Raw genomic sequence first — 15183 nt, forward strand, 5'->3', positions numbered from 1 at the left:
CTTCATTTAATTGAAATATAATAAAGTTTTCTAAGTCAAGGTACATTGATGGTTATGGAACAACAAACTTAATAAGATGTTAACTTTATTAAAAGAAACAAGAAAGGAATGGTAACTTCGGGCGGCAGCTATAGGATATAGTCGGCCAATCCTTATGATTTGGTAGGTCGGATTAATTGGCCGAAAATAAAACCCATTGAAAGTCCTAACTTCCTATCTTTAAAAACACCAAAGTTATTGCGTTTCCGATCGTTCAGTTTAATGGCAGCTATAGGATATGGTCGGCCGATCCGACTTATATACTGCTTGCAAAGGAACAAAGGGTGTGTGCCAAGTTGCAATTCGATATTTTTAAAACAGACAACCGGACAGACGGACATGCTTATATTAACTCAGAACGCGATCCTAATCAAGAATATATATACTTTATAGGGTTGGAGATGTCTCCTTAATATTTAAATATTACGGTTTTAATTAAATTAAAATCGGAAGCCAACTTCGGCAAGCCGAAGTTTATATATCCTTACAGTTATTACAAATCCAGTACATCTCGATTTCTATGCCTATATTACTAAAACAATTAAGCTATGTCGATTTTGCGCTGCATTTTGCCATCGCTTCTATGGCAACTATATGATATTGTTGTCCGATTTGAATACATGGACATGGCTAGATCGACTCTCCTGGTGAAACTGATCAAGAATATATATATTTTATAGGGTCGGAAATATCTCCTTCATTGCGTTGCAAACTTTTGACTGAAATTATAATACCCTCTACAAGGGTAGAACTTTGTTGTTTTCAATTTTTTTTTACTCTTTGGGATTTAAATATTATAGAATTACGGTTTTAATGAATTTTTAATGAAATTAAAATCGGACAACAATATCATATAGCTGCCATAAAGACGATGGCAAAATGCAGCGCAAAATCGACATATGTAGTAGCTTCATTGTTTTTAGTAATATAAGCATAGAAATGGAAATATAGTGGATTGGTAATAACTGTAAGGGTACATAAACTTCGGCTTGCTTCCTTTCTTGTTTCACTTTACATTTGTCACTTAACTACTTTTGTCTTCCACTAGTACCCAACCGATTCCCTATTAAAAATCGACCGTCTGGTGGGTTGCATTTGATAAATCATAAAGTCTCGGCTTAAGAGAATTATTGTTGGTGGTGAATGTATCATGCCAAGTAGGTTGTAAGGCCACTTTTAGGTTGATGAAGAATAATACACGCGATTGTCGTATTGCTGTCGGACGCGTTGCCAGACCGTCAAGACGCAGTGCTTTTCGTAATGCACAGCTGATTGTCGATTGTAAAGCCTAGTACTCAGATCGACGAAAACTGTCCGCCAGTCATGAGAGAGAGCGAGAGACAAACAGCTGGCGTTCACTTTTCGACAGTCTTTTTTTCACCTCGGTACTCAGATTGGCGAAAAAAATACCAGAAAATTTCATTGCGTTGCAACTTTGGGTGAACCCTAGCGAAAAGAATACAAAATTTAATCTTTTGGCGTGCGCTTCTCACTGAACATTTTAAAAAATGCATCTTCGTCTTTCAAAAACGCAGGTCCAGTAAACAATATTGACTGTATGATTTTGTCGACGTCACAACTTCTTGATACAATATTTGATGGGGTCTGTTTCGTTGGAACATGCCACTCTGCAACATGCAACTCTATTCGATACGAATGTGAACAATGAAGGTGGATGAGACCGGATCCAATGAAGCGTAACTTCAGAATCCGACCAATAAACAATTCTTTCGATAGGTACCTTTAATAGGGGCTTGATTCAGTGGCAGAGATCTGCGAGAAGGTGAGCGGCACATAACTCAAGCCTTGGGTCTTAGTCTTGAGTAGCGCTACTTTAGAACCTATGCATCCGGAAGCGCAGTAACGTTGAGTACAACTCTTCTTGGATTGTCGGCACAACCATCAAAATATCATTTAGAGACTTCTGAGTTATCGACGCATCGAAAACGACACGTAACTTGGTTGACGTACTTTGGGGTCTCAGAACACATTGATGTGGGATAACATAATGTGGAGCAGAAGGAAGTTTATCTGTAGGAGACATATGACCTAAGGAAAGGTAAACCTCCATAAATTCTAAGTACATTTTCTTTATCTCAGGCTTCCGAGACAACCTTCTTTCAAGCGACAAAAACCACTGTTTTTTAACTTCAAAAGAGTTGCCTAACTCATTTGGATCAGATTTAAACGGCACTCTTACTTCAAACCGACCTGATGGCAAAACATGAGTAGTCTTTCGGTAGTGTTCTTCACATAACTTTTGCTCTTTAGAGGTGGCACTTCTTCCAGTGACCAAACCTTCTGTAGTGTGCTGTCAATAGATACTAAAACCTCTTCACTACAACTGAAACTTTTCACAACTTCTGTAGGGGGAGATGCCTTATATCTACCCGATACAACCCAGCCGAAGAAGGTTTTCTGCAGAGTTGGAAAGTCAGGACCTGTCTAATTTGTACAACAGCTAATAGTTCGAAAAATAATTCTGCTCCTATTAACATATCTATTCTTTGTGGCTTGTAGAAATAGGGGTCCGCTAGTGGTTGGTTCTTTGGAATTTTCCAGTCACTGATATTGACAGACTGGTCAGGATGGCATCCTGATATCGATCCAAAAATCGAAAGAAAACTCACTACCATTTATACGCGACTTCCCCAGTGTGTGTACCTTTTTCTTAACTTGAGAAATGGACTCGCAAATACCAAGTAAGTTTTATTCACGACACCTCTTTACGGAGCTGTAAGCGGTGAGCAAGGTCCTCTGTTTTAAAATTAGTTTGGGATCCAGAGTCAAGAAGTGCTCGGACCCAAATATATTCACCGTTTTTAGTTCTTACACTTTCGATCGACGTGGCTAAACTCACTCTGTCCAATGATGTCGCATGCATAACATGTGACGTGGAAGGCGGATCTTGATTTAAAGAGGGATAAAGAATCTCTTGGAATGGTGGCAACGCAAATCTATTTTCGGATACTGTATATCTATGCAGGAAAACGTGATGCGAGCGGCCACAAACTCGACATTTATTAAATTTGCATTTCGAAACAGTGTGACCCTTTTGCATACAATTGATGCATAAGGAAGCAGATTTTACAAAGTCGAACCTTTGCATTACCGAAGGACGACCAAACGGACCACAGTTCGTTAGGATATGGTCCCCTGCATTGCAATAGCTACAACTTTGCTGGGATTTCCTGTTGGACGAAGAACAAGAAAATGAACTACGATTATGTGGCTTGCTCGACATAACTTTATCTTACTTTGGTTTTGTCGATAAATGCTGTTCTTCCTATTTTTGTTTGGTCACTGGGTATACTTTGTTCAAAACAAGATAGATCAACATTGCATTCGAAATCTTGGTGTCATCTCCTATCGATAACAAAGAACCGTATATAGATGATACGGTGTCGATAATATTTCTTAAAGACGACGCTGACTGTTGCGTTATTTTCGGAAGACTAAACAATGTTGAAATATTATTCATTTTTTTTTTTTTTTTTTTTTATTTGTTAAATGGGTTATGTGTAAACTAGTTTTCTGCTACCTATGGGGCAGCTTAATCTAATTATATATTGGGGGGAAACAAAATTTAGTCCTTAAGAGTTACATTATATCTTATTATAGTTACATACAAGTTTTGTTTTAATTTAAATATTTATTTTTGTTTTTATATAATCCTGGAAGGGAGATCCGTTGGGTAGTACCTTTTAAGTCTTCTCTTTCTGGGTTGTATCCTGAGATGCCTGGCAAGCCCATTCGGGTGACTTGTTAGTCGTCGAACATAGCTGGCTGCATTTGTTTGAAGGGCATCGCCTACCTTGGGAACCCGTAGGTCCCGTTCAATGTCCCTGTTCCTCATGTACCAGGGAGCATCGCATATTTTTCTTAAAATTTTTGTTTGGGCAATTCTGATTTTATTGATGTTGCTTTTGGCTGCAACCCCGTATATCTGGATAAATATTATTCATTAAAATTAAACATTCGTTATGATACACTTTTTTCAGGCTGACCATAGCGTTTTCATAATTGCTCTTGGTGTCTTGGTAGGCCTTTATAGTTCCCAAAGCTTCACCAGAAAGACAAGAAATTAAGTGATTGAATTTTTCAATAACGGGAATGCTGTCGTTTTGATGAACGAGAGTTTCGAAAAGGCTAATGAAATTCTTAAACTCCGAATATTTGCCCCTGAATTTTAATAATTATCCACAACGAAAACGACAAAAAAAAAATATTAAATTGATTATCGAGTCACGAAATATCAAAATTAAGGAAATGACGGCAAAAATCAGTATTCCCGTCCGAATGCAGGGTAGCGCGTCACTTTGATCGTCAGCGCGCCAAACCAAAAATCCAACAACAATTGCAACGTTACTAACGGCGAACAAGCGAAAGCGAAAACGAAAAAAGTACATCGCGGCAGCTGCTTGTATATGAGGGCTTATGTACTAGTTATGTAAAGCGGCTGGGATGATTTTACCAACTATTAATTTTCGAGTTTCAATGAAATGAAAAAAACTGGGGCGACAGTGATTGCAATAATATAACACAATTAAATGTTGCACCCAACGGCGGTTCAAATAGGTTATATAATGTGTATGTGTATATAATTTTTCTTTATTTATTATAAATAAATGCATGCACAACTATCTCTACTACCCAGCAAGCAAAGTAAGGAGCACTCTTAATTGTGTGTCTGAAAAGATCCTCGTTTCAGAGTGTTTTCTGAGACGGCACATGAATAAGAGCGTTTTCGGAGCACATTTGGTGCTCTCTAAGCATAGGCTCATAAAAAGCTCTTATGTCTGATCATATTCTGAACGATGGTAAGTAAAATCAAAGTAAAAATCGCGATTAAAATAATGGAATGTAGATTCCTGCGATAAGCAAGATGATTTAAAATGCACAAATTTACTTAGTTTGTGCAATACGCAAGTGCAAGTCGGACGCGTTCAGTGAGTACAAAAAAAATGTGTAAATATAAATTTAAATTTGATAAATTTTAAATTATGAGTGTACAAAGATCAAGCCTAAACGAATATAAAAAATATTAAATGCCCTGAAGACCTGGAATCTACATATATTGCTGTAAGTCTCTGCCACTGGAGCCAATATTGGATTCAGGGCTTATTTGGAGCAAAACCATATTGAAAACGATGGATATTTAAGTGATGAAAGTAACCTTTCTGAAGACTCCGAAGAGCATGAGATCAAATCCCTGCGTAAATTTGTGCATTTTAAATCCTCTTGCTTATCGCAGGTATCTGCATTCCATTATTTTAATCGCGATTTTTACTTTGATTTTACTTACCATCGTTCAGAATATGCTCAGACATAAGCTTTTTTTACGAGCCTATGCTTAGAGAGGACCAAATTTGCTCCGAAAACGATCTTTTTTATGTGCCGACTCAGAAAACACTCTGAAACGAGGCTCTTTTCAGACCCACAATTAAGAGCGCTCCTTGCTTGGTAGGTTCGAACTTCTTCTTTTTTGTTCACTTGTTAATTTTTGCTCACTTGCTCCTTTTTGTTCACTTGCTCAGTTTTGCTCTTTTACTTGCTCCTTTTTGTTCACTTGTTCAGTTTTGCTTACTTGCTCCTTTTTGTTCACTTGCTCAGTTTTGCTCTCTTTTTTTGTTCACTTGTTTAGTTGCACTCTTGTGTTTTTGGTTCAATAAGTATTTTTATACCCTTGCAGAGGGTATTATAATTTCAGTCAAAAGTTTGCAACGCAGTGAAGGAGACATTTCCGACCCTATAAAGTATATATATTCTTGATCAGCATCACCAGGAGAGTCGATCTAGCCATGTCCGTCGGCTCCGTCCGAAGTTAGATTTCCTTTCTTGTTTTTTATGAATTTTGCATACGGTCATACAGTCAATCAGCTGTTTTCTCATTCTCATTCTTCCATTTATTTTGTTTCAAATACTCAATCAGATGTCCGCTAGAAAATATAGCGAAATTTGGAGCCATTTTGAGGATTTGGGAGACCAGCAGGCAAAGTGCAGGGCTCAATTGTAATCTTAGAATTAATTAAGCAGTGAAAAAGTTAAGGACAGAACATGTGAACAAGTGAACAAGTGAGCAAGTGAGCAAGTGAACAAGTGAGCAAACTGTGTGAGTTGACTTATTAAAAAAAAAAGAACAAGTGAACATGTTCACCCAAATGAGCAGTTTTTACAAAACTCTACACAAAACAAATCAATTATTTTGCTTATAAACTCAAGCTTTAAATTTTTTTTCACAAATACCTCAGGTTCTGCGTTAGGTTCTTTTAATCCAGATGCCACTTTTCTCTTGCACATCGAGCAATCGCAGGGCATCCCTCTGGCAGCAGTACTTCTGGCGTGGCGAACAGGGTATTTCCCGGCACGATAATTTGAGCAGGAGCTTCTGTGTATTTTTATTGATACTAATACCGACACGCCCCAGGCAACAATAAAGAGCACTTTGCAATTTGTTTGCTCTAACTTGCACTTGCACCTTATTTTTTATTTGTGTCACTGTCACTAAGTTGCCCTTAAATCATATTAATAATTTTATAGTCCACCAGGACTAATAAAAATTAGATAGTTTTCAAATTAAAAATACCGAAAAAATGGCTAAAATTATTATTTTCCAAAAAGACAAACGGCTCAATTCAATTTCAACGAATCACATTCTATATTTAGACAAATTACTTAGAGCCTAGCTTAAAGGGGTATATACCTTTTTCATTTTCAAAAAATCGAAAATTTTTTTTTTCCTTTATCTTAAAGAACAACTTCTTGAGTATATTTCCCAAAATTTTCATAGAGATTTGAGCAGTAGAAAAAAAGTTACAGCGCCTAGCCGCGCGCCTCGTCCCCGCCCAAACCCAAACTTGAAACTTTAAACGCGAATATCTCGAAATGGTTTTTTTTTTAATGACTTTGCGGTGATATGGATTGACGAAAAACTACTGAACCGATTTTCTTCAAATTTTTTTTAAATGTCCGTAATGAATTTTATTAGTACTTGAACGATCGTTTTTTCATGTAAAAATTTGTATTTCGCCGAAATAGATAGTTTTGTGAGAATTTTAGCGTCCAAAAACGTCATTTTTTGCATTAAACCTTCCCGTATCCACAAAAAAAAAAATTTTAAAAACGTTCGTTCAAGTACAGGATACTACTTTAAACTAATGAAATATTTTTATTTTTTCGGTATCAGTTGACCCATTTGTCTTGGGGAATTATCACCGCAAGGCTCTTAAAAAAAAGGCGTTTAAGGGAAACAGCCACACCTTAAAAACTATTAAATATTTTTTCAAAAATGTTTGCATAAACATTGTCAACAATCTAAACTTTCAGAAAATATAATCATTCATTTAATAAAAACAATAGTTACATACATAAAAAAATCCAAACTTTCCTATTTTTTTCGACAAAAAAAGGTATATACTAGACTTCTGCATGAATGCATCCAAAACGACAAATGAATCACTTAGTCTAGAAGTGGGCACACTTTTTTTTCTGCACAGTATATTTGGGTGTGAGTGAGTAGGGTAGTATTGTCTGTTTAGATTGACAGTGTTCTCACTCATTCCATAGTTGTACAGCTGTTGATGACTACAGCAAAATTGGTGTGCAGTAGTCAACTCACTGTACAGTGTTTTGGTGTGCAGTATACTTACTGTACAGTGAGTGATATTTCATGACTGGTACATACACACATATATATCTCGTGTGTATGTATGTCATAGAAAGAATACGATTAAAAATTTGATTTGAATTTTCGTTTCAAATGTATTTATTATAAAATAAAGAATTTAGAAATTATTAATATTTTAATTAAAACTAATTATAACAATTATTTTACGTTATTAAAGAATCTATATTTAAGTTATTAATATTGGAATGAAGGAACATTATTTTATTTACCATGTCTTTTCAAATGTATTTATTATAAAATAAAGAATTTAGAAATTATTAATATTTTAATTAAAACTAATTATAACAATTATTTTATGTTATTAAAGAATCTATAATATGAATACCATGTCTTCAGTGGTGGCAATTTTTGACTGCACTCATCTGCACAGTTGTACAAAGTCAACACAGAAGTTGTACAGCGTGTTAAAAAAAGGACAAATGCTGTACTCACTCACGAAGACTACAACCATATACTGTACTCACTCGAAGTGAGTACACTGAAAATGTTGTGCTATCTTCCTCTGGCCTATAGAGTATACTGTACAGTAAAGAATGAGTGCAGTATTTTTAAGATCACCATACTACTGAACAGATCTGTTATGCTACAAATGAGTGCATTCATGCAGAAGTCTAGTATATACCCCCTTAACGAAGGTTGGCGAAGAAGGGACGACTTCGCCGAGAGCGAGAGATAACTTTATTGTTCTCCCGCCTTCGTCCTAAACTAACTTACACCATGCTTCAATTTTAACAATTTAATTTTAATTTCATAACTTGAGCCAACACTTGACAATATATTTTAAAGACTCTTTCCCGCAAATACGATTTTTGAACTTTAACTGCTTGTCAACAAACCAAGCTAATTGACAATAGACCGTAGCACGCTTAACTGATGAACTCTCAAAAATGCAGTCACACTGGAATGATTAAAGTTTTAACGCTAGGGAACTCGTTTTTCGAACAGCATTTACTGATGAAAATGCGATGAATTAGTTGTTAATGAATGATGAATTTCTGATTAAAGAGTGATGAATTACTGATTAAAGAGTGATGAATTACTGATTAAAGAGTGATGAATTACTGATTAACGAGTGATAAGTTACTGATTAAAAAAGTGATGAATTAATGATTAAATTTGGTGAATTTTCCACTGATTAACTCCAAGAACATGCCATTGTTAAATTCATCACTATTTTGTTTCAAATTTCATCAGTTAATTATCAGCAGTGATGCATTTTTGGTGATGATTCATCGATTAAAAGGTGATGAACGGAACTGCAGGGTATGGGTATGCATGCAATTATGGATATATGTGTGTATGAGTAAGGGCTTGTATTGGTACAGTAGAACGTCGAGGAGTGGACTGTATTAAAATTGAAGGAACATTTAACATTTTAATGGATAACCTGCTGCAAACTGTTGAAGAACTGGGCATTCTCGATCGATTTCGGTATTACCAGGATAACGATCCTAAACATTCAGCAGCAATGGTGAAGACTTGGATTGTCTGGAACTGGCCTCATGTCGTCATAACGCCAGCACAGTCTCCAGATTTAAATGTGATCGAAAATTTTGACATCGCTATAAGGAAGAGGAAGACTTCGAACAAAAACTACTTGAAAAGTGTTCTAATGGAAGAACAAGAATGGCAAAAAATTTCAGTGGAAACCACTACAAAGTTAGTTTCTTCCAATGGAAGTCGTCTCAAAGCTGTCCTGAACCAGAAAGAAGGACCTATGAAAAGCAAAAGTTGCAGCATATATTCTTAGTTTTTCGATCTGAGTACTAGGCTTTAAAGTATACATAAACATCCGGAGAGCCCAATTCCGCGGCGAGCTAAATTTTACAGAATAAAGCCTAATACTCAGATTGACGAAAACTGTCCGCCAGTCATGAGAGAGAGCGAGAGGCGAACAGCTGGCGTTTACTTTTGGTCAAGCTTTTTTTCACCTCGGTACTCATATTACTCATCGATATTATCTTTTAAAGGCTTTTTCCCGCAAATAAGATTTTTAAATTTTAACTGCTTGTCAACAAACTCAGCTGATTTACAGTATTGTCTGTTTAGATTGACAGTGTTCTTTCACTCATTCCATAGTTGTACAGCTGTTGATGACTACAGCAAAATTGGTGTGCAGTAGTCAACTCACTGTACAGTGTTTTGGTGTGCAGTATACTTACTGTACAGTGAGTGATATTTCATGACTGGTACATACACACATATATATATCTCGTGTGTATGTATGTCATAGAAAGAATACGATTAAAATTTTGATTTGAATTTTCGTTTCAAATGTATTTATTATAAAATAAAGAATTTAGAAATTATTAATATTTTAATTAAAACTAATTATAACAATTATTTTACGTTATTAAAGAATCTATATTTAAGTTATTAATATTGGAATGAAGGAACATTATTTTATTTACCATGTCTTTTCAAATGTATTTATTATAAAATAAAGAATTTAGAAATTATTAATATTTTAATTAAAACTAATTATAACAATTATTTTATGTTATTAAAGAATCTATAATATGAATACCATGTCTTCAGTGGTGGCAATTTTTGACTGCACTCATCTGCACAGTTGTACAAAGTCAACACAGAAGTTGTACAGCGTGTTAAAAAAGGACAAATGCTGTACTCACTCACGAAGACTACAACCATATACTGTACTCACTCGAAGTGAGTACACTGAAAATGTTGTGCTATCTTCCTCTGGCCTATAGAGTATACTGTACAGTAAAGAATGAGTGCAGTATTTTTAAGATCACCATACTACTGAACAGATCTGTTATGCTACAAATGAGTGCATTCATGCAGAAGTCTAGTATATACCCCCTTAACGAAGGTTGGCGAAGAAGGGACGACTTCGCCGAGAGCGAGAGATAACTTTATTGTTCTCCCGCCTTCGTCCTAAACTAACTTACACCATGCTTCAATTTTAACAATTTAATTTTAATTTCATAACTTGAGCCAACACTTGACAATATATTTTAAAGACTCTTTCCCGCAAATACGATTTTTGAACTTTAACTGCTTGTCAACAAACCAAGCTAATTGACAATAGACCGTAGCACGCTTAACTGATGAACTGTCAAAAATGCAGTCACACTGGAATGATTAAAGTTTTAACGCTAGGGAACTCGTTTTTCGAACAGCATTTACTGATGAAAATGCGATGAATTAGTTGTTAATGAATGATGAATTTCTGATTAAAGAGTGATGAATTACTGATTAAAGAGTGATGAATTACTGATTAAAGAGTGATGAATTAATGATTAACGAGTGATAAGTTACTGATTAAAAAGTGATGAATTAATGATTAAATTTGGTGAATTTTCCACTGATTAACTCCAAGAACATGCCATTGTTAAATTCATCACTATTTTGTTTCAAATTTCATCAGTTAATTATCAGCAGTGATGCATTTTTGGTGATGATTCATCGATTAAAAGGTGATGAACGGAACTGCAGGGTATGGGTATGCATGCAATTATGGATATATGTGTGTATGAGTAAGGGCTTGTATTGGTACAGTAGAACGTCGAGGAGTGGACTGTATTAAAATTGAAGGAACATTTAACATTTTAATGGATAACCTGCTGCAAACTGCTGAAGAACTGGGCATTCTCGATCGATTTCGGTATTACCAGGATAACGATCCTAAACATTCAGCAGCAATTGTGAAGACTTGGATTGTCTGGAACTGGCCTCATGTCGTCATAACGCCAGCACAGTCTCCAGATTTAAATGTGATCGAAAATTTTTGACATCGCTATAAGGAAGAGGAAGACTTCGAACAAAAACTACTTGAAAAGTGTTCTAATGGAAGAACAAGAATGGCAAAAAATTTCAGTGGAAACCACTACAAAGTTAGTTTCTTCCAATGGAAGTCGTCTCAAAGCTGTCCTGAACCAGAAAGAAGGACCTATGAAAAGCAAAAGTTGCAGCATATATTCTTAGTTTTTCGATCTGAGTACTAGGCTTTAAAGTATACATAAACATCCGGAGAGCCCAATTCCGCGGCGAGCTAAATTTTACAGAATAAAGCCTAATACTCAGATTGACGAAAACTGTCCGCCAGTCATGAGAGAGAGCGAGAGGCGAACAGCTGGCGTTTACTTTTGGTCAAGCTTTTTTTCACCTCGGTACTCATATTACTCATCGATATTATCTTTTAAAGGCTTTTTCCCGCAAATAAGATTTTTAAATTTTAACTGCTTGTCAACAAACTCAGCTGATTTACAGTACGACCGAGGCAAGCTTGATACTTGTACTGTAATAAATAATGCTAGCACTCGTTAAGTTCAACAAATGTTTTTAATTAGTTTTTTTTTAATATTAATAAGTAAAAAATAACAATGCATTCAAAAGGACTATAAATAAGTATTTTACATTTAAAAATGTTCCTAACAGTCGTCTTCTACATCAATTTCTATTGAAAACGGATTTTCAGAGTCAGAATCTGAATCACTATCACTATTGCTAGCATCGAAATCGGGAACATTGTTATTATTGTTCATGTTACAAGAATATAGCAAGTTTGGTGACTCCAAAAGTTCGATTAAGTCTGCTGGTAGGGGTAGTTTATTTTGCTGACCCAATCTTTTTGTTAGATAGATGCTCGACATAAGAGGATGTAAGGAATCCATTGCTCTGAGGAAAACGTCTGTCATGTTGTTTTGCCGTGTACGCTTTCGAGCTTGTAACCTCCTTTTACTCTTATAGTATATGTTGCGAGCCTCTGAGGCGTTTTAGCCGAGAACACCTAATGGAAGGATTGATGCTTCTATTATTTGGTAGCGGTGCATTAACACTTTATGGACTGTTGCCGACATTGGAAACCATGGATACAAGGACATATATAGTGTTATGGTGTTCTGACAATATTTTTAAAATTTTGTTGGATTAATTGGTAGGTGGCAAGAAATAGCAATTAAAATATTGTTAAAATATGCAATGAGAAATTCATCAAGACCTAAGATTTCAGCTAGTAGCTTAGGTTGTGCAAACGCCCTCCATGCTGTATTGCCGTCGTTGGTATTTATATTGCCATTCTGCTTAGGCTTATCCAAATTAACTTTCTCCTTAGTGATTTGGTTAAAAAAATTGATTTTTATTTAATTAACTTCACTTATCACTAACATTTCATAGGTTGCACTTAGAATAGTTCACTGCTCCGATCTTATACTTTATTCACTTCTATTGTTCTTATTCTTTCGGATCTCAAAAACGGACTGCCGCACTTGGGCTGAATGATTAATAATCAAACCTCGGCTTAAGAGATTTTATCTTCAAAAATTGATTAAGAGATTGACTCAAGTGAGTCGGTAAAATAGGATGATGAAATTTGGCAATTAAATCTGAAATCGAGATTCTGCCGGAAATCGGTGTTTACATTATCGAGCTTCGAGGGTCGCTTTGGGTCTCCGATGTTTAGAATATCGGCTGAGGATGTTTACAGAATCCGTTCAATGCGGAGTGTGAAATGATATGGGTGGGAATTAGTCGAAGGCGTAGTTGAATGAAATAGCTGACTACGGGTTTATCTCGGAGTCAATTCTGAATTATTTGGAAATTGGGCTGGGCTCAAAGTTGTTTATACATCGGGTAAGTGGCCCTAAGTAATGTGCTATATAACTTCCACATGTAAAGCCATAGCATTCCACATCTGCTTCTGAATCGTCTTTTTTATTTCGCCATTTCTTTTTTTCCATTTTCTTCTTCATTTGCAATTTTTTAAGTTTCTGTCTATATACAATAGACAAATTCAAAATATCGAATCCAACCATGTAGGGGACTTATGGCATATTTTAATGCTTCATGTCTTGGCTTAAATTTTGGTGAGTCTATTTAAGCATTTTCCATGAAGACTTTTGGACTCGCTCCACATATCGGACACAATGGGCAAGATTTGGTTTCAGTCAAAATGTTTAAAACCTTTCCGTCCAAAAGTGTCGTTTTAAGATCATATTTAACTGTAATTGATTTTCCATTTACAACGGAGCAGACATATGTAGACAAATCTTTTATTTGACTATCCAAATTTGTTTTCTCATCAAGAATATTGTTTTTTGTCTCTTTAACAAACTCAAGCTTGACTGGTCTACAAAATCTAATCGACTGAAATTGATTTTTCATTTGCATCGGAGCAGACATATGAAGACAAATCTTTTATTTGACTATCCAAATTTTTGTTCTCATCAAGAATATGGTTTTTGTCTCTTTAACAAACTCAAGCTTGACTGGTCAACAAAATCTGATCGACTGAGGAGTGTTATCATTTTCTGAGTAAAAAATTGTTTCTAGCCTTATTGGGGTCACTAGGAGTAAGAAATGTATTTTTTAACACAAGGACTGTTTATTGTTCGTTTTTTTCGGCCGAAAGAAGAGATGTGTTGTGACCCTGATTAGCAGCTAAATCGGATGCCGATTTTCTCTTCTGACGGGGACCGGCGTAAACATATTCAATGGATGGGCGTCCAACTGGTCTTGATGTTGACGGCTTTGGATTTGAAGACAAGAATGAACTTTCTGTTATAGCCATATTGGACAGAAGCCATTCGGTATGCTTTGTCTTAAATCTGGTCATACTTCTGTAGCATATTGCCAAGTTCATGTGTATGTAAAGGTAAAAGCTTCTCACTTTGATGTTGATTTCATCCTTTTTCTCCGTGCTTAAGTCGAATTCTTTCAGTTCATCATAAATCCAACTCAAAACGGCAGATGCGCTACGATTGTTTTGTATATACATAGATATCAAGCAGTTGCTCATAGGCGAACTCAACCACAGCTACAATATGTGGGATTTATACATATCGGTGCAAAATAGAGCAAAAGAGCCTAATAAAATTAATTTATATACACTTTGCACTTTAATGCACTTGCACTTGGCACAAAATTTGTTATAATCCACAACAGACGGGCTAGCAGGTTAGCCTAAGCTTTTTTTTCTACTTTTGGACAACACCAATAAACGCACACAAAGAACACATTATCAAACATGAACAAAGTATTTTTAATACAAATATTCTACATACCTTTGTCTTTCTTTTCCATAATTTTAGAGAAAATTCCTAAAACCACAACAATTTTGGCAATAAAATCTTTCCCGCGCTTTTTAGTTTCGCACGTATGCAATCAAACAGCTGACTTTGAAGGGCTGCCAAAATTTCAGGGATGCATCAAAACAATTAAAATCTCTTGATTCATTTTAGTCAAAGTATATACTATTCAAATTTTATTATTTAAATATGTTTACTTTCTATGAAAAATTTGAATTTTCGTCGAAAAATCGGCTTGCTGGCCCAATGTGCACTGGAAAGATTAAAGTTTTTACGTTAATGAACCGTTTTTCGATCTGAGTACTAGGCTTAAAGCCCTAATTGAATTTCGCAATCTAATTAAGAATTGGATCGCCAATTTTCTGACTCTCTTTAGAATCTCAAAATCTCTTTCACAAAGTTGAC

General features: G+C 35.5%; 1 protein-coding gene across 1 annotated transcript in view; it reads right to left on the bottom strand.

The window, feature by feature from the left end:
• The window catches only part of LOC123037892 (acetylcholine receptor subunit alpha-like), a 159040-nt gene extending 144211 nt beyond the window's left edge, over positions 1–14829 (bottom strand). Inside the window, exon 1 of the mRNA XM_044460719.1 lies at positions 14755–14829. The gene's annotated coding sequence lies outside the window, so the exon portion shown is untranslated. The remainder of the gene's footprint in view (positions 1–14754) is intronic.
• Positions 14830–15183: the final 354 nt, after the last annotated feature.

The sequence above is a fragment of the Drosophila rhopaloa genome, unplaced genomic scaffold (assembly GCF_018152115.1).
Source record: "Drosophila rhopaloa isolate 14029-0021.01 unplaced genomic scaffold, ASM1815211v1 contig_204, whole genome shotgun sequence".
In the NCBI taxonomy this organism is placed as follows: domain Eukaryota; kingdom Metazoa; phylum Arthropoda; class Insecta; order Diptera; family Drosophilidae; genus Drosophila; species Drosophila rhopaloa.